Source organism: Girardinichthys multiradiatus, chromosome 10 (genome assembly GCF_021462225.1).
Source record: "Girardinichthys multiradiatus isolate DD_20200921_A chromosome 10, DD_fGirMul_XY1, whole genome shotgun sequence".
NCBI classification, from domain to species: Eukaryota; Metazoa; Chordata; class Actinopteri; order Cyprinodontiformes; family Goodeidae; genus Girardinichthys; species Girardinichthys multiradiatus.
The window spans coordinates 26710573-26738415 of record NC_061803.1 but is presented as its reverse complement, the minus strand read 5'-3'; the positions used below and the strand labels follow the sequence as shown (position 1 = coordinate 26738415).

At 38.9% G+C, this 27843-nt stretch overlaps 1 protein-coding gene and 1 long non-coding RNA gene across 11 annotated transcripts in view; one reads left to right on the top strand and one right to left on the bottom strand.

Annotated features, from left to right (window-relative positions):
• The window catches only part of cacna1g (calcium channel, voltage-dependent, T type, alpha 1G subunit), a 413040-nt gene that overhangs the window by 362084 nt on the left and 23113 nt on the right, over positions 1 to 27843 (bottom strand). The window lies entirely within an intron of this gene.
• Positions 17697 to 20651, top strand: LOC124875312. Its single transcript, XR_007040013.1, has 2 exons — positions 17697 to 18765; positions 20094 to 20651. It is a non-coding gene; the product is annotated as an uncharacterized LOC124875312 (long non-coding RNA).

The following is a 27843-nucleotide window of genomic DNA, read 5'->3' as shown; positions in this document are numbered from 1 at the left end:
GTCCCTGGCCGAGGGCTCTGCCAGACGTTCCCAGCAGACCCTCACTATGCACTTGGGCCTGCCAAGTCTGTCCGGCTTTCTCCTCTTCCAGCGGATCCAACTCACCACCAGGTGGTGATCAGTGGACAGCTCAGCCCCTCTCTTCACCCGTGTGTCCAAAACATGCGGCAAAAGGTCTGAGGACACGACAACAAAGTTGATCATCGACCTCTTGCCTGGGGTGTCCTGGTGCCAAGTGCACTGATGGACACCCTTATGCCTGAACATGGTGTTCATTATGGACAATCCGTGACTAGCACAGAAGTCCAATAACGAATCACCACTCGGATTCAGATTGGGGAGGCCATTCCTCCTGATCACACCTCTCCAGGTGTCACTGTCATTTCCCACGTGGGCGTTGAAGTCCCCCAGCACAATAATGGAGTCCTCAGGAGGGGCACTATCCAGCACCCCCGACAGGGACTCCAAGAAGGCCGGGTACTCCACACTACCGCCCGGCCCATTGGTCGAAACGACAGTCAGAGACCTGTCCCCAACCCGAAGGCGCAGGGATGCGACCCTCTCATCCACTGGGGTAAACCCCAACACGAGACAGCTGAGCTGGGGGGCAACAAGCAAACCCACCCCAGCCCGCCGCCTCTCCCCGTGGGCCACTCCAGAGTAGAAGAGAGTCCAGCCCCTCTCGAGGAGATGGGTTCCAGAGCCCACGCTGTGCATGGAGGTGAGCCCAACTATTTCTAGTCGGTATCTCTCGACCTCCCACACAAGCTCAGGCTACTTTCCCCCCAGTGAGGTGACATTCCACGTCCCTGGAGCCAGCCTAAGCCTCCGGGGATCGGCCCGCCAAGGTCTCCACCTCCGTCTACCACCCAATCCTCTTTGCACCGGCCCCTCACGGTTCCCACTGCAGGTGGTGGGGCCACTGGGGGATGGCCCCGCGTCTCTCCTTCGGGCTTGGTCCGGCCGGGTCCCGCAAGGAGCAACCCAGCCACCAGGTGCTCTCTGACGGGTCCCAACCCCAGGCCTAGCTCCAGTGTGTGACCCCGGCTCCGCCATACCGGGCGACGTCACGTGCCTCGATCGTATAGTCCTCATGAGGGTGTCTTGAACCTCTCTTTGTCTGACCCGTCACCTAGTGCCTGTTTGCCATGGGAGACCCTACCAAGGGCATTTATGCCCCAGACAACATAGCCTCTAGGATCAATTGTCAATTTCTATGGTCTATTTCTCTTTATTGAGAAAACTTTATTGAGATAACTAATCCTGCTCTTAAGAATAAAATGCTTGAATTTAAGCAGTAGATGTGAATAGGTGGGTGGTCACTCAGACTAATCAATTGAAATGGACTTGATGTTTTAAACAGGGGTTCGGTAACTGCCATGTATTCTGTAGCTGAAACAGCACAAAAGTACAGAAAAGAGCTTAGGAGTAGCTTGGTGAATTGAAGGCTTTAATAATAAAAAGGGTAAAATCTTACAGGTGAGGCACAGGGAAAACAGGACATATGACATAGCGGGAAACAATGGACGGACCAGCAGTGGAGTATGGAGACCAAAGAGCTTAAACACAAAGGGGATGTGATCACTGACATGGGAACTAGGGGAGTCTAATCAGGGGATTGATGAACAGCTGTAAGAGGAGTGTGCTGAACAGGGGATTTGATGGAGGGAAGCTTATTAATACTGAATACACAAAGGGATCTGACACTAGAGAATAAGCTAAAATGCACAATCAAAACACAATGTAAGAACCTAAACACAAAGGAATGAACTAACTATAACAAAGAACACAGAAGAATAAACTGATAAGAAGAAAACAAAATGACAATAATAAAGATTTCAGAAACAATCAGAAAACAAACACAAATGAAAACCAAACCCCAAGCACCCATAGACCATAAAACTATCAGAAAAGTACAAAGAAATTAGTTGTTGGAGTCTATATTTTTTTAAAGTTTTTAAATATCCACATTCTTTGCATTTTTTACAATTGATATTAATAAGGTCATTTGGCAAATGGAAATATAAGGTTACGAAATGCCAGTTATGTGTGTAAGAGCGCATTTAAGTACTCCAACTTGACTTGTTTCTTTTAATGTGACAAGTCAAAGTGGCTGTGAGTGCATTTGTACTGGCCCCTAGAGCATGTACTTGCTATGAGTGCATGTGTGTTTGTCTACAGGTATATGTGATCGATGAATGTGTCTCAGCTGTAGCCAGAAGAGTATGTTAGCGACCGAAGCTGCCAGCTGGTGACACACCTTCCCTCTCTCACCCAGCTAGTAAGAGCGTCATCGATGATAAAGCGAGGCTGCACCGCACAGAGTTCCCTCAGGTATACTTAACAGGGTGAACCCGCCTTACAGGCAAACATTTCGCACAGGGTGTTAACACAAGGCACACAAGGGGCACGTTCTAGTCTGCACACTGGGCGGCACACACACCTAGCTACTAAACAGCAGATGCATCAGTCAGAAAGGCTGGAATGACAACATAGTTACTCATCCATGCAGAACAGTGCTGCCCAGTTTGTCAGAGATGACACAGCTGTCACATTTTCATTGGCAATAAATTATGCCATCCCCTCATGTAGGCCATCCATCAGATGGTAGAAATTACAGAGGTCTCTGCTGACCATGTGTCTTACTGAAGTGTTTTTTGTTTCATGTTTTTGCAGTTACCTGTGGATTTACCATTGCATCATAGTGGGGTGATCTAAAGAAAGAAACGTGTACCTACACCTAACTAACAGCCAGTAAGTGGAATACACTTATCCAACAGTTTTTTAGAAACAGCTGTCCAATTGCTTGTTAGCACAAATACTTTTCAGTTAATAAATTCATCTAATTCCAATTAAGTTAGGATGTTGCAACAGATTTTAAAAAAAGCTGGGAGAGGAGCAAGGACAAACTGGGAAAGTTGAGGAATGCTAAAGAAAAACATTTTGGAACTTTCCACAGGTGAACAGGTTAATTGAAAACAGGTACGTGTCACAATTAAGTATAAAGGGAGCATCCCTGCAAGGCTCCGTTGCTCACAAGCAAGGATGGGGTGAGGTTCACGACTTTGTGAACAACTGTGATAAAATAATCAAACACTTTAAGAACAATATTTCTCAATGCATATTTAGAAGGCATTTAGAGATTTCATCACCTACAGTTGATGATATCATCAAAGGATTCAGAGAATCTGGAGAAATCTCTGCATGTATGCGGCAAGGCCAAAAACCAACATTGAATGCCCGTGATCTTCGATCCCTCAGAGGGAACTACATTAAAGGCCGACATCATTCTGTCACAGATATTACCATGTGGACAGACAATTATTGTCAGTTAACACAGTTCGTCACTACATCTACTGGTGCTAGTTAAAGCTCTACCATGCAAAGCGAAAACCATATATCAACAATGTCCAAAAACAGGCCTGCAACATCTTTTTCCAAGTCGTCCCTGCTTATTTCAGCAAGACAATGCCAAGCCACATTCTGCACGTGTTACTACAGCTTGACTTGACTGGTTTGAGATGATAGAAAGGCAGTGGTAGCTCAAACAACTTGTTACAACCATGGAAAGTAGGATACCGTCTTTGAAAGCAAAACATGCTGAACCTTGAAGCGGGTGGGCTACAGCACCAGGTGGCAACACCAGGTGCCACTCCTGTCAACGAAGAACGGAAAACTGTGGCTGCAGTTAGTAAAGGCTTACATTGAGAGATTAGATAAACATTGCTTGGTGCAGCAAGTCTTGATTTCAGCTTGAACATTTAGGTGGTAGGGTCAATATTTGGCATAAACAACAGCATTGATACATCCTGCCTTGTATCTATAGTTCTGGCTGGTGATAGTATAATGGTGTGAGGGTTATATTTTTAATACAAATTGAGCTATGTTTAAATGTCAACGCCTCCCTAAGCATTTTTACTGACCATGTATATCCCTTTATAACGTCTAATGGCTACTCCTACCAGGATGATGCTCCATGTCACAAAGCTCAAATAATCTCAACCTGGTTTCTTGAACATGACAATGAATTCACGGTACTCCAATGGCCTCCACAGGCACCAGACTTCAATCCAACTGAGCACTTTTGGGATGCGATGGAAGACGAGAATTACATCACATTATTCACAATTAATATGCAACAACTGTATGATGCTCTGATGAAAATATAGACCAAATTTCCTAAAGAATGTTTCCATCACCAGTCTATACCATGACAAATTTAAGCAGTTATTAAAAAAAACAGGGGTCTGTCCTGGTTTAAGCAAAGTGTGCCTAGTTAGTGGTGAAAAATATCAAAACAAACAATAGAAAGGTTATAATGATGGTATATCGATTAGTATACAAATCATGTATGGTCATTGATGGCAGTTAAAGTCTATTGAAATGTCCAAATATACAACTAGGGTGCACAGTGTGCGTGCATCTTTATTATAATATGATAGCCTACCAAATATTGCATCAAGGTAGTCCTCCACATTGTTACACATGGTGATTGTGTATTGTTGTGCAGCTCTAATATAAATAAAAACATTAAAAACATTTAAAGGCATGCCAGTGTTTCCAGTATTATGAACACATACCACTGCAGTCTGCTAGCAATTTTCCCTTACCCTGAATAATTAATTGCTGCTACTGCACTTTCTGCCTTCACTTCTTTTTAAAGTTGAGAAGTTTTAGTGAAAAATACTTTGAAACCATCATAAATGAAACCAAAATTATTCCTGCGGATGGATACCATGAGAAACCAGCCCATACCCACAGGAAACGAGCTGATGGGCTTCATCCTGTTAGAATATAATAATTACAGCATACCCAGGAAAGAATGTGACTCTGCACACGTCTTACTTTATTGTTAAAGAATGCATTGGGGCTTGGGTGCTGCTAATCTTTGGCTTTTTAAAACCTCAAGCAAAATGGCAGCAGTTGTACTACATTTTCCTGGAAGACTCATTTGTAAGAAAGAAAAAAAAATCTCTGTGAATCCATCCATTTACCACAAATCCTCCTGTTCATTTAACACGAAGCTCATCCCAAATTTCTCATGAACTATCATTAGAGCCAAAACAGATTCTGTTGGGTCTGTTTGTGTGCTTCTCAGCAGTTGAATTGAGCAGCCCTGGTGATAATTAGGAAGCACACCTAAGCAAGCAAACAACTGTAAAGTCAATCCTACCAAACAAAATAATGCCATCAATTTCATGACAGCAATGTATCTTGCGCGAGCTCCCCCATTACACACCACACACCCACACATATAGTATATGCTTCAATATTTCTCTAACTCATTGAGTGCTGGTGCTGAGTCAGGTCTCAGAGGGGTGAAAGGCCTTCAGTGTAGCTGAATGGGCTATATACATACATAACACACACTTGTAATACATATTCAAATAGTGTAGAATCACATTAAGATGCACATGGATAAAACTCATTACAAAAGTATGTATGCCCCTTAAATATTCACACCTTCTGTTGCGTTGTAACTACAAGCTTCAATGTACAATCCTCAAGTAAAATTAAAGGAACAAATGTTAATCAGAGTATAATGTCAAGTCAGTTAGACTTCTGGAATATTGATCTGGTGAGTTAGGTAGTAGAAGGAGGCTGTTAATCAGTGTCAGCTGTTTTGGCGTTAATTAAATTAACAACAGGTGTAGTAAAAGGGCAACAATAGGACAACCCCAACAACAGGAATGGGTTTATAGTTGAAGGCCACAGGATTTTTTTCCCTTCTACTGCTTTACAGTAGTTTTGCATTTGACCTGGGTCAGTGTCACTACTAGTTGCATGAGACAATACCTCGATCCTGCAGAGGTTGCACAGGCAGTCCAGCTCCACCAGGATGGCACATCAATAAGTGCAATTTCCCAAAGGTTTGCAGTATCTCCCAGCACAGCCTCAAAGGCATGGAGAAAATTCCAGATGAGAGGCAGTTACTCTAGGAGAGCTGGAAAGGGTCGTCAGAGGTCCTTAACCCATCAGCAGGACCGGTATCTGCTCTTTTGTGCAAGGAGGAACAGGAAGAGTACTGCCAGAGCCCTACAAAGTGACTGGCGTGAATGTCTGACAAAATCATTAGAAACAGACTCATCAGGATGGCCTGAGGGCCCAACGTCCTCTAGAAGGCCATGTGCTCACTGCCCGGCACTGTGGAGCTAGGCTGGCATTTGCCAGAGAACACTAGAATTGGCAGGTTCGGCACAAATGACAGCAGGTTCACTCTGAGCTCATGTGACAGGTGTGAAAGGGTCTGGAGAAGCTGCAGTAAAATGCCTTCAACATTGTTCAGCATTCTCGGTTTAGTGGTGGGTCAGTGTTTATCTGGGCAGACATATCCATAAAGGGAAACACAGACCAGTACAGGATAAACAATGACACCCTGATTCCCATTAGATATTGGGATAAAATCCTTAGACTTATTGTTAGACCCTTCGCTGGTACAGTGGGTCCTGGGTTCCTACTGATGCCACATTTGGCATATGTATGCAAGCATTTCTTAGAAGATGAAGGAATGGATACCATTGACTAGCCTCCATGATTCAATAGAACAACTGTAAGACATCATGTTTAGGTCCATTCAACGCCACCAGGTTGCAGCTCAGACTGTCCAGGAGCTCAGTGATGACCTTGTCAGGAACTGGGAGGAGATACCTCAGGACGTCATTTCATAAGGAGCAGGCCCCTTGATATGATACTCCGTAGTTTGTGCTATGCATATAAGCACCTGGAGTATCAGGTGCTTATATGCATAGCACAAACTACGGAGTATCATTTTGAGTTGCTGCAATTACATTTCAGAAAATTAGACTAGCCTGTCACATCGGTTTTTCAGTTTGAGTTTATCAATGACTTGGGATTAAGCTCTCTGTGGGTTGATAATTTTCATCAAATTATGTGGCATCATTTTGTACCTAACGCATTACCTATTCCATTTCAGTATGAATATACAGTCTGATTTTTTTTCAATTGAAATCTGATGTGTTATTTGAACTTCATGTCACAAAGAAGCATTACAGTGATACCCATTAGTAAAATGTAGTGCAACATATTGTCGTCAGAAGCCACCAAATTGACAGCCACTTCTGTGTAATTCCAGCATGACTAGATGATGGAATTAGGAGTCAAATGTTTGTTAGAGATGAGAGATTAGACCAAATATTAACTTTCTGATCTACAGGTAAAGAGTTGCATGTTGTAGAAAACGAACACCTTCCTAACAGTAAATGGACTGAACTTGTATGTGGATTTTCTAGTCACTCAAAGCAGCTTTGCACCAAAGTCATTTATACTTCAATATGCAGATTGGTAACCAGAGTCAAGTCGTAACCTCCATGCCTGACAATTACTTTACCCGTGACCTCAGCAACCACTGAGAGGCAGGATGGCAGTGGCAGCATCATGCTGTAGGGATGCTTTTCTTAAGCAGAAACAGGGAAGCTGGTTGGAGTAACTAGAAAAATAAATGGAGACCTGAATCCAAATGGCCATCCAATCTGATTGAGCTTAAGGAATTTTCTTAAAAACGAATGGACATATTTCCAGCTCCAGACATGCAAAGCTGGTGAAGACCGTCTCTGTTTACCTTTGTGTTGGCCAAGCACATAAAATCTTGATAAAATGCATTGAAGCCTGTGGTCGTAACATGACATAAAGTGAAAAAGCTTGTACAAGGCACTGTAGTCATACAGTTTTTACTTCATGTCCATGTTCGCACATGGATGAGGTAAGATAAAGGATAAGGCTTTGATCAGAAGCTCTATGAATGCTGTAGATGACTGTTGTGTATGTGCAAATGTGCGAGCACAGGTGTGAGCATGAGCTCATCTGGCTGGGCGTAGGCCTTTCATCTTGTTCAGATGTCCAACCGACCTAACAATACATCTGCCACACAGTCTAATTTAGACAATGTAGGACTGAACTTAACAGTTAATAAAAATTGAAAGCATGCAGTACAATCATGAAAATCTATTTTTCTTTGATTTACTAAGAGGATGTAAACCTCCCTCTGGGTAAATCAATTCTTGCTTTCTCTTATTGTCTCTGACTATGTGACAATTTGTTGGTTTTTCCAAATCTCACTCTTCTGCCTTCAGTATACATGTACACAGGAAACCAGGTTTCTCTTCACACATATCTGAGTTTCCAATTACTTAAATATACAAAAAACCTTTTCTACTGCAGCAGAATAAATATTTAAATAAGCAGTAAAGCTTCAGTGCTGTACTACATGCTTGTAGTTGGTTGGGAAATTGCAGAAGAAGGGGCACCGTATTTGCAAGAATGATGGTATATTGAAAAAAGTCCCAATAAAATGGAAGTTTTCAGCTGTCACATAACTAAATGTGAAAATTTTTTAGAGGTTTCAAAATCATTGTACATTTTGCACAAAACTGTCATTAAGTTAATATTATATGGACCCATTATATAAGAACTATATCTTACCCTTCTCCTCTTGTTTTAGAACCAGTGAAATCATATGTAAAATGTATGCAGCTAACTTATGAATTAATTAGCCCACCGCTACAAAGTCTACACTTGCTGACTAAATGAGGAGCATCTTTCCCTGTGTCTGTGTCACTTCAACAGTTCACTCATTCAACATTTATGGTATTCTCAGGCAAGAAATTTGCCTTTGTAAAACTGTATAAATGAAGTCCCCCTATTAGATTTAAAGTTCTGTATTAATGCAAAGTGGAAGCCAAAGATATTTTCTATCATTTCCTTTTATGCACTTTGAACAAATGGTTTACATTTTATTTTATTGCTTTCTGCATCTCGTCCCTCTGTTATTGGATTACTTCATTTGGTTGTTGCCGCACCGTAAAATTAATTTTGCTGTTGCCAGCAACAGAAACTCCGGTAAAGGAAAACAAGTGGGTTTCATCTTAATGTTATCTCCCATGACTCAGCTCGCTTGCGTTCATTTCAACTTCTTATGGCCAAAATCTTGTTTCCTATATTGTTGTCTCCTCCCATAGAAGGTTTACCTCTCTTTTGTTTTGCTCTGCTGAATTACATTCTGCCTTCTGCCCTTGCTGCACCTCCTTGCTCCCTCCTCTGAGCAAAAAACCTCTGACAGATACGACAGGGTCAGATCACCTTTGTAAATTTCACACATGCGCTATACAGTATGTATAGAAAGAGACTATGTTAGGTTGGACGTGGGAAGAGAAGACGGAATGAAGAGAACAGCTGAAAAGATTTAGAGGAAGGTAAACTGACAGCACCTAGCCAAAGTATTCGCACCCACTAAACATTTCCTTATTTTGTTTCAATACAACCGCTGCAACGTATCTTATGTGTGACACATATTTATATTCAGCATGCTGAATGGAAATAAGACTAAGGTTATAGCTATTGGAAAACTCACTTCTTAACACAGTGCAATTGGTCCTTTAAATTATTTTAATTGTACTGCTGTTAGAAATCATGTCAGTGTAGTAGTCCAGTCTAGCTTCTAACATATGATGTTGATCACTAAAATCAAACCCTATCTATCTCATAGTGCCCTTGAAAGGGAGATTCACTCTGTTGTTACTTCTAGACTGGACTACAGCAACTCTCTCTATACTGGGATGGACAACTCTCTTCTTCATCATCTGCAGCTGGTCTAAAACTCTGCTGCCTGTCTGCTGACTGGTAAAAGGAGATGTAACCACATTACTCCCATGTTGTTCTTCCTGAACTGCCTGCCTGTATGTTTGTTTTTTATATTTTACCTTTGGGTTTAAATGTTGAAATGGTCAGACTCCTCCTTACTTATCATAGCTCCAACACAATCATGTTTACAGCAGAGCTCTGAGGTCAGGTAACCTGCTTCATTTAACCTTCCTGGGACTTGACTCGTGAGAAGAGGAGACAGAGCTTTCTCTGTTGTGGCTCACAAGCTTTGGAATGATCTCTCACTCAATGTAAGGATGGTCAACACCTTGAATGATTTTAAATATCTTTTAATAATAAATAATAATAAATTCCAGTTGAGCCAAAGTATCAGGTTGGTTTTCTTAATAGGTTTTTATTTTATTTTACTATCTTTTATTATTTTAACTGCTCCTTTGTTTTTTACTGTAAATGTTGTGTTTTATTGTTTATTTCATGTTTTTTATGGACCTGTACAGCACTTCGGTCACTTTTTTTAAAGCACTCTATAAATAAAGTTTGATCGATAAATAAAGCTTTACGTTAATACACCACAATAAAATCCAGTGAAACCAATTGTCCTCAGAAGTCACTTATATAGAGCCCAACTGTACATAATTTAACCTAGATATAAATCTAACTGATCTTTGAAGGCCTCACAGATTTGTTAGAGGCCATTAGTGAGGAAACAACATCATGAAGACCAAGGAATAGTGATCTCGAGATGAAGCCATCAAATTGGTCCACTCATTAGCCAAAGCTTTATGATGATTCATTTGCTCTACTGTTACATCAATTGGACAATGAATGTAAAACAGGCAGAGTGATTATAATGACATGACTCTGGTGTGTAAAGCTTTAAATTTAATAAATAAATGATTGATGTTTGTGATGACAATAAATACATTTTCAATATGGTATGATTATAATCTTAATTAATTAATTAGTCTTTAGCTGGATCAAAAGTGAAAGTGGAAACAAATAGGGGGAGGGTTGTGATGTAAATGCTTGTGTTACTTTGTGCCCATGTTACTAGGGACAATATTTTATTTATTTTTGTTTAAAAGTAACTTTTCCACTCTGCTGTGCTTCAGGCGGGGGGGGTTTTTTTTTATGATTTTGCCTGATTTAGAAAATACCCTTTCATAGAGCACAGATGAACCAGGAGAAATGCAACAAATTTATACAAGTTGGGATAAACATTTTTCTGTCCACTTCAATACCCGCCTGCCTCTTTCTCTTTTCTCTCAGAAAAGACCCACAAATAGATTGGAGAAATTGGCAGCGTTTTGCTATCCTTTTTAGTTTAAATTACAGGCTAACTGGTGATCCAGTTCCTGGATCAGTTACGTGTTTCAGCCGACTCATGAGGCTTCAAACGTCACCACATGCATCACCAACACAAGGCTCCATTCACAGAATTCTTCCTGGATTACACAACACAGGCTTCCAATCCTTAACACAAAAGCATGCATCACTACCAAGGAACATAGCAGACAGGACAGGAGAAGTTTGAAGTGGTGTTAGGTTATTAAATATTATCGCAAACTTTGAATATATCACAGATCTCTATGTAATCCATCGTCTGAAAATGGAAATAGTATGACACAACAGCAATCCTAATAAGGCATTGCAATCCATCTAAACATACATCATAGACAAGGAAAGTATCATTTAGAGAAGCACCCACAAGGCCCATGGTAACTCTGGAAGAGCTGCAGAGATCCACAACTCAGGTGGAGAAAACAACATTTTGTTGACTTTAAAGTTTGCTACAAGCCATGTAGAAGACACAAAGAAAATGTGGTAGAACGTGATCTGGTCATAGGGCTGCAGATTTTAAGTAAGCATGCAATATTTGGGAATCTTACAAAAACTATGTGGCTTATGGTAATTACAGAACTTATTTGAAAGTGTTACTGTCTCCCTGCTTTGGGTTTGTAGCAAACATAGATCCCAGATAATGAGCAGTCTATCCAGCTACTGATAAAAGATAAAAGTCAACATTTCAATCTAAAGAACGTTATACAGAAAACATTGCTTTTGGCAGGTATGTGCTTGTTCGCTTTTAAAACAATTTAGTTGCAGTTTCTTAATGACCACACCTCTCTACTTTCTAAACCTCTTTTTGTGGCACATTTAACAACAAGTGTTACCAAACATATTTTAGGCATAGAGAAACTGAATGCATGGTACTTAAAAAAGTAGCTATCACTTCTTACAGTTTGAGCTGTTCTTCACGATATTGCACACTACAGTATTGTCATAACAATACACTTGCAATATACTTTACAGCCCCAGTCAGAAGAAACTGTAAATATGAATTTTGGGCCCAAACATGCATGTCTCTACTAGATTGTACCTGCAATCTAGTAGAGACAGAGAAGCTGGTAAGAGTTGATGGGAAGATGGACTGAACTAAAATCATGGTGATTCTGCAAGATAACCTGCCGGAGACCGTAAAGGACTTGGGAATTTGGTGAAGGTTTACTTCTCAGCAAGACAGCAAATCTAAACATACAGCAAACACTACAATGAAAGGGTTGAGATCAAACAGTATTAATGGGTTACAATGGCCCAGTCAAATTTCAGACATATATCTAACAGAAAATCTAAGGCAAGGTTTTAAAATACCTTTTTACCGACTGTCACCATCCACTCTGCATAAGCTCTTATGCAAAGAAGAATGTGCAAACCTTTCATCTTTGAATAAGCTGGTAGAGACAAAACCTAAAAAACAGCTGTAATTGCAGGAAATGGTTGTTCCAAAAGTATTGACTCTGGAGGGCCTAAAGACAAATGCAGATTCCTTCCACTTCACAATTACAATACCTTGTTTTGGGTTATGTCACAAAATCCCAAAGGGGAGTGAATACCTTTGCAAAACACAAAAGGTGACTGACCTGACAGGAGAGAAAAACATAAGATTTATGGGACTGTTTAGGCTAAACAAAGATACACATATCTGTCCATCCCACAACTGACCACATTAATGCTCACTCAGAGAAACAGGTGACGCATCAACACACACAGCAGGTAGACAGTGCAGGGAAAAACAATGGCCACCTCCTCTGTACTTGAAAACAATCAGTCAGAAACAAAAGACTAAAGAAAAACAGTGAAGACAGAGAAGCATTGTATGGAGCTCCAGGTGTATAAAAAACCTCATCACCATAGCAACCCAGGCTCGCATGGGATGGTAGCAAACCAGAAAAGACTGGGAAAGATGAAAATGGAGGCAAACAGAGGCAACTCAAAAAGATTTTGTGTTTCTAAAATTGATATACACAAGATCACAGACTATTTTCTATGAGCTGTCTGTGTCAATCTGTGATGGATGATCTGCCGCTTATTGTACAGAACATCTAGGTATTTCATAAATAAAAGTCCATAATGCATTTTCAGCTGTTACTGCACAGCGAATCCGGCAGATGGTTTAAGATGAGGAATACAGATGTAAAACTGCTATGTATCAGAGGGATTTTTGTTGCCTGGCATGAAAGTTTTGAGAGATCTGTAGAGCACTATGAGCAGGAGAAAAGTGGAGCAAAGAAGATAAAATGGAACTGTGCTGATAGTACACATCAGGTTGTGGTTAAAGATGGTTGGAAGAGTACTGCATAAGCAGTGTCAAATTATCTGTGAACAAAACATGTCTTGAAACCTTAGTTTTCTTAATCCCTGCTTGAGGTCAGCACAACCTGAGATATTGACTGAACAATACCAATTATATTATTAAATCACCTCATGAATACTGTCAATCATTTTATCAAAAATCCTATGGAAAAAAGGCATCCTGGTATTCCCCTATATCTCACGTTTTGAAAAAATATGTCTAGAACAACCACACCCACCACAGGGCACCAGCAGTCTCCAAAACTGTCATCCTCCAACAGGAATGCAGTAGGCTTTGACAAAACCGCTTGGAAATAGCTCAAGGGACATGTCAAAAGAGTCTTTCACAAAACTGGAGCTGACGTTCCCTGACCTCTAAAGGCATTCACAAATCACTATGTCAATGTGTTTGTATTTGATATCGTAGTCAAGACAATCTAACCAGAGTTTGAGTCAAGACTAAAACCAGAGCACACCAAAGCAAAGACAGGACCAAGACCAAACCAGTGTGGGACCATTGTTGTAGCCATAATAATGTAGTTGCTACAGCAAACATTTAAAGAAAATCAGTACCAAGGAATACAGCAGACAGGACATCTGTCAGTGTAGTGTGTTGTGCCACTATTAACGTTACTGTGTGACATTGTCACAATAATCTGCATGAAACAATAATAAATAAATAAATATATAGAAAAAAAACATAAATAAACAAAACACAAATAATGTTTGTATATTTGTATATGTAAGAACGTCTTTTTAATGTTTTTTTCATGTATAAAATGATCTACTGGGATAATTATCCGGCACACAGCGCAACCAGTACTTAAAATAGGGTTCAAGGGATTTTATGTGAGGGGATGTGTGGCAGCAGAGGTAGGGAGGAGAGATGCCGCTGTCTAGACTGGTAATGCTCCAAAGTTTGCCTTAAGAAGTTAAAAGTTTGGACTTGGAGTTTTTGTCTCAGCCATGACTTTATAGCACATAACCACTGACTCTTGACCACGGTGAAGTTAGTTTTCGGTTGGGTGCTACATATTCATGCTCCGTGGATTCAGAGGGGTCTTCATCCCGTTTGCCCCGGTCCTACCTGCTTGATGCAGGGGCGAAAAAAAGTAGGTACCAGTATGGAAAAAACAGTAGTGAAAATGCTCACAAATTGAGCTGAGTGGAGTGGAGTCGAAATACAGCAGGTGAAAAGGGACATTAGGGTTCTCTCTTTCAGCCTCTTAAAATACACATTCTGACATCATGACAACCATATTCACCAGATGTAGTTGAATGCCTACAGCAAGTAGATAGTTATTTAGAAAACAAGAATCTGAAATCTGGAGTTGCTGAAAACAAGAAACACACTAAGGAACAGATGAAGCAGTCAAAATAAACAAAAAGAATAAGATGAGAATTCTGACGATCTCAAAACTCCCCAAAAAACTGAGGAATACAAACTAGAACAACCTGATCACACAAGAGCAATCCAAACCTGTGACCCCTAATTCGCTGAATTACTTTCTGACTGAACTATTTCTTCTTGAGGACTTATCCAGTCATTATCATTCTCTTTGTAAGAATGCTAAAATAGACATCTATTACACACAGATTTCTGCCCAGGGAATCACTCATACGGGAGTATGTAAGTTTCCAATTTGTGATTGGCCAGACACGATGTATGCAGACAGATACAATTGGTGGGAGAGGAATTTATGATTACAATTGCCATTCCTATGCCATCATTAAAAAGGATTATTTGGAGTAATTGAAGTCTAGAGAAATTGGATCGTCCAATTGTGGCTTACCCTCAATGAGGATCCCATGAGAGCCTCTGAATTAAATGCCTCTAACAAAAGCATTAAACCCAGATAACATGCAGTGTCAATCCAAAATAACTGCTATAAATACATTTGTAAAAACACAATGAATCATTGTATTCAGCTTATGCACAGATAATCTGACAAAAGCAGATAATTAGATTTGAGGGTTTTATCAAATCTGGATCCTGCACTTAATTCACTTTATGAAACCACCAGGACCCTTTAGCCTATAAAATATGAATAGCTTTTGTGAAAGAACATTTTGTTTTGTATGTTCAACATGTTTATCTGAACTTAGAATTCCAATCCTGGGGTCCAAATTTTAAATGTAATAATCTCATTAGCACTGTCCAAACATATCAAGAAAAACTGTGATTTATTGTATTAGACACATTTATAAAACAAGACTAGCATTTTCACTTTTCTATACTCAGAATAAAGATAACGTCCATGAACACTGTTGAATAGATGAGAAAATATTTTGGTACGTAACCACCTCATTATTTTCACAGTGCATAAATGAAGGACTGGGCAATAGAAAAAGCACCCATGTAGTTGCAGATAAATACAAACATTATGGACCATCAAAACGTGGTTGTATTTTAGATTAAACGTATTTGCATATAAGCTAATGTTTCGAGGAAGACTGTCCTAGACTGCTTTTGGTCCTAGACCGTTTCCTAGCAGTGGGAGAAAAATTTAACACAAGAGTGTGCAAAATGCAGGATTTCTATCATTTATTAAAAGATGCAACAGAGTATACAATAATAATATAGACTTTGCTGATCTCATAATGGAAAAAAATTATCCTTTGCATTTAACCCACCGTTTAGGGAGCAGTGGGCTGCCGTTGTGCGGCGCCCGGGGAGCATTCAGGGGCTTAGGGTCTTGCTCAGGGACCCGGAGAGGCAGACTGTGGGATCTAAACCAGGGTGCTTATGGTCTCTCCAGGAAGCAAATGCCCTGCTCTCTAACCACTAGAACACAGAGTTCCCCGCCTCTTGCCCGAAGACCGCTGGAGATAGGCACCAGCAACCCTGTATGGAAGAAGCGGGTATAAAAAATGGATGGATGGATGGATGGATGGATGGATACTATGCCTTTAATGAAGGGAGTAGGGAATACAGCCTGTAAATACAAAGATTGTTTCAAACTCTAATTTTTCTCCATACTTATCCAGACTACATGGCAGCCCTGAATGTCATTCGATTCACTAAGATTATCATAAAACTGGATGTTAATATAAAGATGACAATGAAAGACAATTTTTTCTTTCACAACAACAAACCCTGAAAGTCTTTTTTGTTTATTGCACACAAGCAAATCAGAAAAGATAAAGCCAAACAAGCAAGTTTCCCCTGCAAGCCACAGGCACACAGTGTTATTTATGAATTTCATTTGTGTTTTTCTTATAGAGGAGCTTGGCACTGTGCCTCCACACAGAAGGGAGTTAGGACCCAGCAGATGATAGCCAGAGAGCACTTTAAATTAGAAGCAGACTTCTGCCTCCCTCTCTCCATCTCAGAGTCTCGCTCTTTCCAAAAAAACTAAAAGAAACTGAAGGGAGAGGAAAAACAGAGGGAGACAGACGAGTCTGGAAATGGTTTTAAAGCCACTTCTTGTAGGAAATCCTGCACAGAGCAAGTTAACGAGGAACACCGAAACCACAAGTGCTGAAGCTCTACTCCCGGCACCTGGGGTGTATATTAGTGTGTGTGATTCTGTACAACAGGAAGCACTTTGCACACACTATATTTGCCTTCGTCTGTCGCCGTTTAACAATCTATAACGATTTAGAAATCATACATGCAGCAATAAGGGCAATTATGTTAGCCATATCTGCATGTACAAAATGCTAAAAGTGCTTGCGCAAGGATTACATATTGAAAATAATTCAATCTTGTTTTTCATCCATGGCAAACACACGCACGTATGCACAAAAGAGGAACACACATCTCCAGGGACCAGACAGGGTTTCCCTCTCTGTCTACTTCTGTGAAATGTATGAAGTCATTGCAAAATCAACACACACACACACACAATTATGCACAGATTCCCAGAAAGAGGAACAGAGCAGAGACCTCCCCTCAGTATGCTTGAATATAAGGTAAAACTATGCAGTGGTCTCTTACAGTATAGAACAAACTAATAAGGACAAGATTTCACACACAGACTCTGGAGGGTAGAAATACAGGAACACTGGAGAAGAGGGGGTGATGATGACTAAAAGAAAATATTAATCAAGACAAAAAGCAGATCTTCCTCCTCATTCTGCATGTGGGATGATGTGTGCCCCTGAGTAGAGCACATGCATTTTTCTCTCAGAAATGATATTGTCACATTTATGAATCTGTGGGAGCCTCAGAATGCAATATGTGTGATGGAGGAAGAGATTTGAAACAATTTGCGTTTAGGTACCCTTTGTCTCTGCGTGGGCTCTGTGTAATATAGAGTTGTGGCTTATTCCACTGCACTGATAAGTCTGAGATACTGAAAATGTTTCCAACACTTTTTCTTTGGGTTTTACCTATATAACTGAATCGATTTTAATGGGTTATATTCAGAAAGTATAACATTTCTGGTTTAATGTGAGGTGTGACCTCCCAATTTTAATTGTAGCAGTTTCCAATTGTCTTTGGAATTTCATTATAAAAGAGAAAAAGTGATGCTGATCCCTAGAAGGTTAATGCAACATTAATGCATCAAAGCTGACATTTTTAGCAATCTCAAAACAAAGAGCATCAAAGAATATGCAGTTTCTTAATGCCTTGACACACTAAAAAATGTAGGTGTGTCGTGGTGCGACATTTTGGTCTTTGTTTATAGTTTTGTGTTTTGTTTACTTAAGCTAGATGTTTATAGTTTTGTGTTTTGTTTACTTAAGCTAGATGTTTCTAGTTTTTGGTTTGTATTCATGTTTGGTTATTGTTTTGTTTTCCTGACTGTTCTGGTTTCCTTCTCCCTCCCAGTGCGTTTTCCTCTCACCCTTGCAGAATGGTTTCTTAATTATTATTATTACTATTATCGTTTCTCTGGTCCCTTAGCTTTTGCTCTCGCTTTTATATTTATGTTTTGGTATTGGTTCCTTTGCATTCTTATTTTATTATTCTCTGTTCTGTTACTCCTCGTCATCAGTTTTCCTCTTCTACTTATTTCTTACTTGACTTTAGTTCCTCTTACATTCTTTGACCCTCTTAGCTTTGTTTATCTTTATTTTCTAGTCCCTCCTTTATAAGTTAGCTTTATTATTGTTTACTTTTATTCCAGTCCTCGTTTCCTCTGCTCCATTCTCAGTTTGGTCCTTTAGGGTTGGTTTAGGTTTGTTTACTTTGTAATCAGGGTTTCCTCCAGTTTCTCTGTTACCTTTTAGGTCTTGGTTATTCTAGATTTCTTGTGCTTCTTTTGGTTATTTTATCTTTGTCTTTAGTTTTGCATAGGTCTGTATCTCCTTATTGTTATTAGTCCTTTCCCTCTTGTTTTAGTCTTCATATTAGGTTCACCTGCTCCCTCTGTCTCCCTGCGTCCCTGTCACACCTGTTCCACTTTCCTTTGATTATCTGCCCTTTGTTCCCCTCTCACATCTCTCTGTATATTAGTTGGTCTGTGTTCTTTGTTCCCTGCTGGTTCCTTTGTTCACTACCCTTGTCCATGTCTTGAGGTCCACATGTTCCTGCAGTGTCTCTGTAAGTTGTGGATTGCTACTCTGGTCAGTACCTGCAGTGTTTTTCTTACGCTTTGAACCCTTTTTAAATAAATCTGAAGACTGTTCAGAATGCTGCTACCTAGCTCTTGTCTATGCTTCGGTCGACCCCAAAACCACACCGTGACAAGGTGTTTAATTCTGATCAATTCAATGAACAGAGAGAAAAATGATGGACATCAAATAGCTGACCTACCAATCAACAATTTCATCACTAGTCCATCGATTTGTGCATTACTAAAAAAAGTATTAAATGAGCTGTTTGTTTTCACTTGTAAAAGCTATGCTCATTTTGACTACTTAAATATGTCAATGAACTGAACTAATCCTATTGACCAAAGTCATGCTATATTTTTTGATATTATTGAGGTCAAACTAATGTGTGTAACCTGAAAGAGGTCACAACAAATTTCACTGCTCGTTCTGATAAATATTTGGTTTACTTACTTTATGTTGATGGCACATAATGACCACATATTCAGCTGCAGCCAGCAGCTGTTTTCAGAAAAAAAAACTATCCAATAGTATGTTAACTTCTTGCCACTAAAGGGGCTTAAAATAAAGTTAGCAGGTAGCCACGGAACAACATTTTCCCTCTAAAGAGGCTTATACTTTCCTCAAATATTAACTGAACCTACAGAACAAACATATTTAGTACTGAACTTTCATTTCTGAAATTTTCAACGTTCACAAATGTCAAATATTAGCTCGAATTACATTTGGGTGATTTGACACAAGCTACATGTTGAAACCTGAGTTCCATTTAAGTGTTCAAATAAATGAGGCCAGGGAATCAGAACGCTGAATAACTTTGTCCTAAAACTTAACAACTGCATTAAACTGGGATTGATTCATTCCTCAAAAGACTCAATTACAAAAAACTCTTGAGCCAAAAATCTGGTTTGTTATTGGCTGCAAATTATGGAGCGGTCCCATAAGAACCTTATCGTAGGTGCTTCCTCCTAGCAGCTGTAAAATTCCAAAACCTTCACTGCTCCCAACAAACTCAATAAGTTGTTTACATCTCTCTTCGATAAACCTCTCCTCTGTAGGCATAACTTGGACTCAGTATGTTTTTAAAACCTCCTTGTTGGATTATCGCAATTAGCAAGGCCACTCTGTCAAGCCTTCATTTAATCCAAAATGAGGCAGTGTGATCTTTAACAGGAACAAAGTAGCAAGAGCAAATCACTCCAGGGATAGCTTCATTTCACTGGCTTCCTGTTTTCAGGATCAATTTTAAAGTTATTTTATTTGTTTTTTAATCTTAATGGATATTTGACAGCATTTTTGTCCCACCTGCGTTACCCCTACGCCACATCTCATTTCCTCAGGTCAGTAGACCAGATGTCTCGCCAAAGCTGTGAAACGATCTTCCTCTGCACATCAGACGAGCTCCCCCAGTTGATCACTTTAAATCTCTTTCTTTTTACTTGGCTTTTAACCCAGTTTAGATTAACATTGATTGTTTGTGTTTTTATTATTATTTTTTATCTCTGTCTTGTGTTTTACCTGTTGTGCTGTATTTGAGTCAAAGATGTGTTTTGTAAAGTGTTATATAAATCAAAGTGGTGTGGTATGGTATGGTATCCCTGCTTTTATTTGCACAGTTTTCCATATTACGTAAGTAGCCTTGTTATTTTTGAACAAATGGAAAAAGAACAATTTGTAATTTTTTTATCAATTACCTTACTTAGTCGCACATTTCTTAGCATCTCGGTATGCTATTTTTATTTAACTGTATGGCTTTTGTCTTACATTGTGTTTACTGTACATCTTGTATTCTTTTTTTATTATTGTAATTTTTCTGTGCTTCCATTTACCTGTTACTTTGTTGCTGATAAACCTGAATTTCCTGTATTGATGGACAATAAAGAATATTTCTAATCTTTTCTACACAATTTTATTTTTTACCCACAATCACATGTTTCACAGGGGATAGTTATTTCAGTTGCACAACACAACTTCTGGTAAGTGATATAGTGAAAGACAGGAATCTTCAGGAGCAAGCTGCAGTACAGACGTGAGTTATAATAACTATAAATAATATAGCATTACATTAAATCTTTTTTTACTATTTTCTATATATGGTACAACTTTACTAATGAACTGACCTAATCTTTTAATTCTATCATCTGTAAGAAATTACCAGTTTTACAGAAACTACCAGGAAATATTCTAACTAATAAAAGAAAATGAATACAAAAATAAATAATGTTCCAGTACTATTGCACGACTAATATCAACAAATACTAACACGCTAACCTGTTACATTCTCGCTTTGCCGGTCCAACAGACTACACCTGTTTCTCATGATCTTGTAAGAGTCCTTAAATCCAGTAAGCTCTAGGATCATAGGAGTTGATCCCATTCACTCTTCAGTTGATCCCAGCATAGGTGTAGTGTTTAAAAAGATGCTAAAGCTCAACACTTTCAGAAATCACTGTGATTTGATTCTTGAAGCTGCCATCTACACAGGCAACCACAGGATATTAAGCTCTAATAGCTGCAAAACTGTAAATGTCACAGTGATTTGGGTCCAGCACTGTGAGTGTTTTATATACTTATGTACATGTATACCTGTGTGTAAAAGTTTAATGTCATGTCAGAATCGCAAACCATGGCAAAACGGATCACGGGGAAAGGGCACCTGCATGAGTAATTACACTTAGAGAAAGGCAAGAAAACACACTGAACACAGTTCCCAATATTTAGCTCTAGAAACTAGTTTGAGCAAGGTTCTGTGAGATGTTCAAAGCTTGGGATATTGTTTTATAACATTACCCTGAAAACATTTAATTATTTTACTTCCACTTCATACTTATGTGCTACTTTGTGTTGGTCTACCACACACAATGCCAATAAAATACATTGAAGTTTGTGGTTGAAACCCCACAAATGTGCAGATGTTCAAGGGCTATGAATACTTTTTGAAAGCACTATTTATATAAAAATACACTATCATACTATGCCTCTACTCTTCCTTGAAAGCAGTTTAGTTTATTGCTACTGATGTGCAGCAAGGTTAGATTGGTGTTTATTAAAAGCATAGTCATCATACCAGCTGCTCATTTTGAAACAGTAAAATGGCAAAAACAATGTTTAGAGTGGATTAGGCAGAGAAAGGTGTAGAAAGCCTTCCACAGCTCATCAATACATTTGTAATCATATAACCTATAGGTGTACTGAGCTATTTCCAAATGTCATGTTTGGATTATGGTTTCTGAGTACCTAAATTAGCCTAAATCAGCCCAGAACTACACGGGAGGAGCTGGTCAATGACCTGAAGAGAGTTGGCACCACTGTTTCCAAGGTTACTGTGGGTAATACACTAGTTTCAAGTCACATGCATGGCATGGAAGGTTCCCTTCAGCACACGTCCAGGTCTGTCTTAAGTTTGCTGATGACCATTTGTATGATCCAGAGGAGTCATGGGAGGAAGTTCTGTGGTCAGATGAGACCAAAATAGAACTTTTTGGTCTTAATTCCACTCACCGTGTTTGGAGGACGAAGAATGATGAGTACCATCCCAAAATCACCATCCTTACTGTGAAGCATGAGGGTGGAAGCATCATGCTTTGGGGGTGTTTTTCTGCACATGGGACAGAACAACTACACTGTATTAAGGAGAGGATGACCGGGGCCATGTATTGCGAGATTTTGGGGAACAACCTCCTTCCCTCAGTTAGAGCATTGAAGATGGGTCGAGGCAGGGTCTTCCAACATGACAATGACCCCAAGCACACAGCCAGGATAACCAAGGAGTGGCTCCGTAAGAAGCTTATCAAGGTTCTGGAGTGGCCTAGCCAGTCTCCAGACCTAAACCCTATAGAAAATCTTTGGAGAGAGCTCAAACTCCATTTTTCTCAGTGACAGCACAGAAACCTGGCTGATCTGGAGAAGATCTGTGTGGAGGAATGGGCCAAAATCCCTGCTGCAGTTTGTGAAAACCTGGTGAAAAACTACAGGAAACGTTTGACCTCTGTAATTGCAAACAAAGGCTACTGTACCAAATATTAACATTGATTTTCCAAGGTGTTCAAATACTTATTTCCAGCAGTAACACACAAATAAATTATTTTAAAAATCATACGTTGTGATTTCCGGGTGTTTTGTTTTAGTTTATGTCTCTCACCGTGGACATGCACCTAAGATGAAAATTTCAGACCCCCCCATGATTTCTAAGAGAGAGAAATTGCAAAGTCGCAGGGTGTTCAAATACTTATTTTCCTCACTGTACATCACACACTGTTGAGTTCAAAGGTAATTATTTGGTTATTTAGCATATTAGTCGAAGCAGGCATTACCAAAGGTATGTTTACACCACTGGATAATTATTACTTTGATCAGGATGTCAGAATAGGACAGTGAAATCAAAAATTAATTTGAAACCCTACAGATTTCAAGAACTTACTTAAATCGAACCTGTGTGGCAACATGAAGTAGGCAAGAGTATTTCAAGAAGAAACACATGATGCCCCAATCTGAAAAAGCTTAGGAACATATGGAAAAAAGTCATTGATATCTGTAATGCCAGAAAGGTTACAAAGCCATTTCCATGCATTTGAGACTCCAACAAACCACAGTGAGACACATCATTCACTTTTGACGAAAATATGGAACAGTGGGAAACGTTCCAAAGAGGCTGGCCTACCAAAATTATTCCAAGAGTGCATTCAAAACTCATCCAGGAGGTCACAAAAAACCCAGAACAACATCTAAAGCAAGCCTCACTTAATTAAGGTCAGTGTTCATAATTCAACAATTAGTTGATAATATAACAGACATTAGGTTTGAGAAAAGAGCAAAAACAGAAGAACTCAGGGGGGTAAATACACTATCACAGCACTGCTTAGTAAACATCTTGATTATGTCTCAACATGTATTGAAATCTTAAAAAATAAATAGCCCCATTTAGAAGGGGTTATCAGTTGGTAAGCACTTTAATTGCAGGTCAAATGAAATGACCAAGCATGTGCTTCCACACCACAAATGCTAATCAATGCAGAGCCAAGCTTTAAAAATTCTAATAAGCACATGCAGGTCTCCTGGTGCTCAGCTCACACTCAGGGGTATGGCTTGTAAAGTTTATTAGTTTTCACTTAGCTCGCTTTGTCTGAATGACATCAACAAGGCTTTTAAGCAACACAAAAGCAATACTTTCTCAGTGAATCACAATAATGCAATCTGATGTTGTAAAATCCAGTTGCATAAACCTTACATTTACTTTAACAGGTTAGTTTTTTTTTGTGGCTGAGGGTATATGTGTATGTGCACAGATCCACTAACACATCATGACTGTTACAGAAACTCCCCAACCCCAGATATTTATATCTCTCTTTTTATCTATAATGAGACAGCTCTCTTGTTTCTCTTTTTTTCCTTCAGACTCCATAGATCTGTCATGGGAAAACCCTGATTAGTGTCCCGGTGACTTGACAGAGGGATTAAAACAAAGATACAGAGACAGTGATGGAGGAAAACAGCTGTGGAGCAAGATTCAGAAAAAAAGGGTAGAGTGACAAGGGAGATGTGTGAATTATTGAGAATAATTGCAATTTGAGGTGGGTTTATATGACAGTCAGTCTGTCTCCTGAGATGTAATTGAATTGCTGGTACAGAGATAAGGCCAGCAGTCGGGTTTGGTTTGTGTCAGCGCCACCTGAGTCATTTGCCAGTATCACGGCCTAAAATGGGCACAATTATCAGACAAGCTGCTCACCAACAAATTAGTCGGTGTGTGGAAAAAACATACTCTATGAGCTGACTGCAGAGGACGGATGTGTAAAAATATGAAAACCAATGTTTCTGGGAAGATGGATATGCTTTGAGAAATATCCATCACGATTCAAAAGAAATGGTTCAGAATTAAAAGGTTTGAAGCAATTAATATCATAACTGCAAAAAATAACTCTTAGTATCTTTTTCATATAAATTCAGATTAGCCCCCCCAACAAACAAGCCTCCCCCACCTCCAATCCCCACCCCCACTCCACAGCGGCTTATGCAAACATTTAAATTGCTGTCGTGCTTGTATTGGGCAGTTATTTACAAAGAAACACATAAAGCACTTATAGACAGACTAAATTATATAAAGGTAAATCTGTGTAAAAAGATGAATGTCGATTTTTTCCTCTGCCTTGCCTTCCTAATTTGAAATTGTTTCAAGATTGTTCATTGACTAGTCCTCTCAGACATTTATCCTAAATGTATTTAAAAAGAAGTTATCTACCAGAGAACCTGAACTGTGTTTTACCTTTTATCAGAAAGCAACTTCAAAAATCTTGAAATACAAACTTTATTGCTTTCTAGTCAATAGCAATAAATTGACTAGTATAAGAACTCATACTTGGTTTTGCTTGTTGTAACTAGTATCTTATCTATATAAGTACAGTATAAAAGATAAGTTGTGATATATTCTGCCCACATTGCTGTAGTCTTATCCAAACCAAACAATCCATTAAAACAACCAAAAAAACGGTCAAAAGACAAACTTAATAACGACCCAAAAATCAGTAATTTATGTGATGTAAAATACACAACAAACAAACCAACCAGTCAACCACCGCACACACCACACATCCAAACAACCAGAGCAATCAATTAGACAAATCAGCTAACCAAGCAGCCATGTCGGATGATCAGCTACAGATGACGATGACAGAAAGCTTTGGTTTTTCATCCATTTTAATGGAGACAAGCTGTTTTCTGCCATACTAATTAAACGCTGTGTTTATCTGAACTAATTGTTCTCTCTGCTCAGATAATTGATTGAAAATCACTGACAAATTTGCTGTCTGGGGGACAAACACTGACTTGTTGGTAAGTCTCCGAAACCACAAACAATATAATGGTTGCTAGAAATTAAAAACCATCATTCTGGATAAAACATACACTTTTAAGCATTTAAGTGTAGTGGGTACTTTAATAGAGCAATAAAAAAGCATAAATGCAGAACAATTAAAGATAAAAATGTTCCACACAGTTCCAACTCAGTGTATATACAAATAAATTATAAATCCTGAAAACAAATCTAAAAATAAGTTGGCAGTGGGACATTTTACCTTTGTAATATAGAAAATATGATTTTGTGAACTGGCAACAGAAACAAATAAGTTTGTTAGTTTTTTTTTTTGGACTTGTGTCATTCAATGAAGGTCTACTAGGTTGTTCTGAAAAATATGTCTCTTCTATATCACTTTTCTTCCTTTTATAAAATGTTGTTTGAAATTTCGCAGTCAGTCTTGCAGAGACAGATATAAATCTAGGCATGCATGCAGCCACAGAATGAATGCTTCCTGCTTCTGGTTTAAGCTATGCTTGGTGATGTTTGTGGTTTGCATCTGAATCTCTGTGGTTGTCTCATAGGTAACCAGTCCTCTGTTGGCCACATTCACTCAGGCAGCTGTCAGGATGATCCCACAGACTCACTCTGTGCATTCATATGCACCTAAGTAGCCGGGTCACACTGAGAAAACGGGGTATTTAGGTAACTGGAGTATGTTTGATAGTTCTTCCAGAAGATGACCAAACCACAGCTTCAAAGGACAGAGTTCAGACTGGGAGTTCATATTGCTCAGAAAATGCTCTGATATTACCATTAGGAAGCTATGGTTTCTTACTGGATTGCAGAAGTTAGACAGGTAGACATTTAGAGACATAGTGTTCAACCATTTTATGATGTTATGTTCTTGTAAAACAATAACATTGACCTTAGGTTTGTTTTTTCAGGGATGATCTGTTCGTCATCTTTATTTGTGGAAAGGACTTCACGTCTATACCAATAGCTCATATTTACACTGCTCTCATCTCTTTCCGTTTCTCCTCTAATATGGTTTTAAATTCAGCATGTTATGCAGTTTTTTCTCTCAAAAGCAGATCAATAAAATCAAGGTTGTAGTGCTTTTATTGTGAAATTTGTAATTTATCAAACAAAAACAATAAGAGAAAACTGAATAAACATAAAAACAGTTATGACTTTGGCCCCACCCTGACTAAAAGACCCACTACTGCTTCATCAAAACATCTGTATCAAATTGAATCCTTTTATGACATACTCTTATCCAATTCCTTTATATATGCTATTATTAATCACCTTTTAAATTCAATTTAGGATCCAGTTATGTAGACTAATCACAATAAAATACCCTCCTTTCCTCTCTAAAACCATTAAACATATTGTCTTAGTTTTGCAAAAAAAAAATGTCTTTCCTAAGCTTGTTTCTTCTTTGTCCTGTTATCTTTCCTCGTAATTGACTATATCTGAAATCAAAGACCTTTTGATACTATGAGGATTAGGAATCATATTTTTGTGATTGACTTCAGATTTACAAAGGTACAATCTGTCAGACTTAGCAGTGGTATTCCACTGGTTTCTGAGTTGAGTCTGGTTAACTTTGGGCAATATTATTAGTAAACATGCCAATGAAAACGATCTAACAATTGCTCCTGATCAAAATATCAGACGTCTACCCAAACATGTTATGCTAGACAGCACTGTCTTGGCATCCAGTTCCAGTATGAAGAACTTTGAAGTCACTTTTGACAAATCTCTGTCTTTCAATGTTCATATCAGGTTTGTAATGTTTAAAACCTTATCAGGTTTTAAATATTACAAACATTTTGTCCCCAAGTCTCTTCCAAAGCAATAACCATCCAGTTTTACAGGGGCAAGTCTCCATTACATTACATTTTAAAGCTGGTTCACAGTTTTAAGTGGCAAATTCCCCTCTTACATGTTTGCACTCAGACAGCCAAACTGCTAATGGTTTACAGATAACTCTGGACAGGAATAGTTGGGGGTGCTTTTTGCAATTGATGTCTTCCCCTTTGATGCTATCTGTATAAATTTGGATGAGAACTTTTGAAAACTGTTTTATCCCTAACATTTTCATGCAATAGTTGTTATAATAGGCTTGCTATGTTATTTACATTTAGCCCTTCGTTCTACAGGTCCTTCTCAAAATATTAGCATATTGTGATAAAGTTCATTATTTTCCATAATGTAATGATGAAAATTTAACATTCATATATTTTAGATTCATTGCACACTAACTGAAATATTTCAGGTCTTTTATTGTCTTA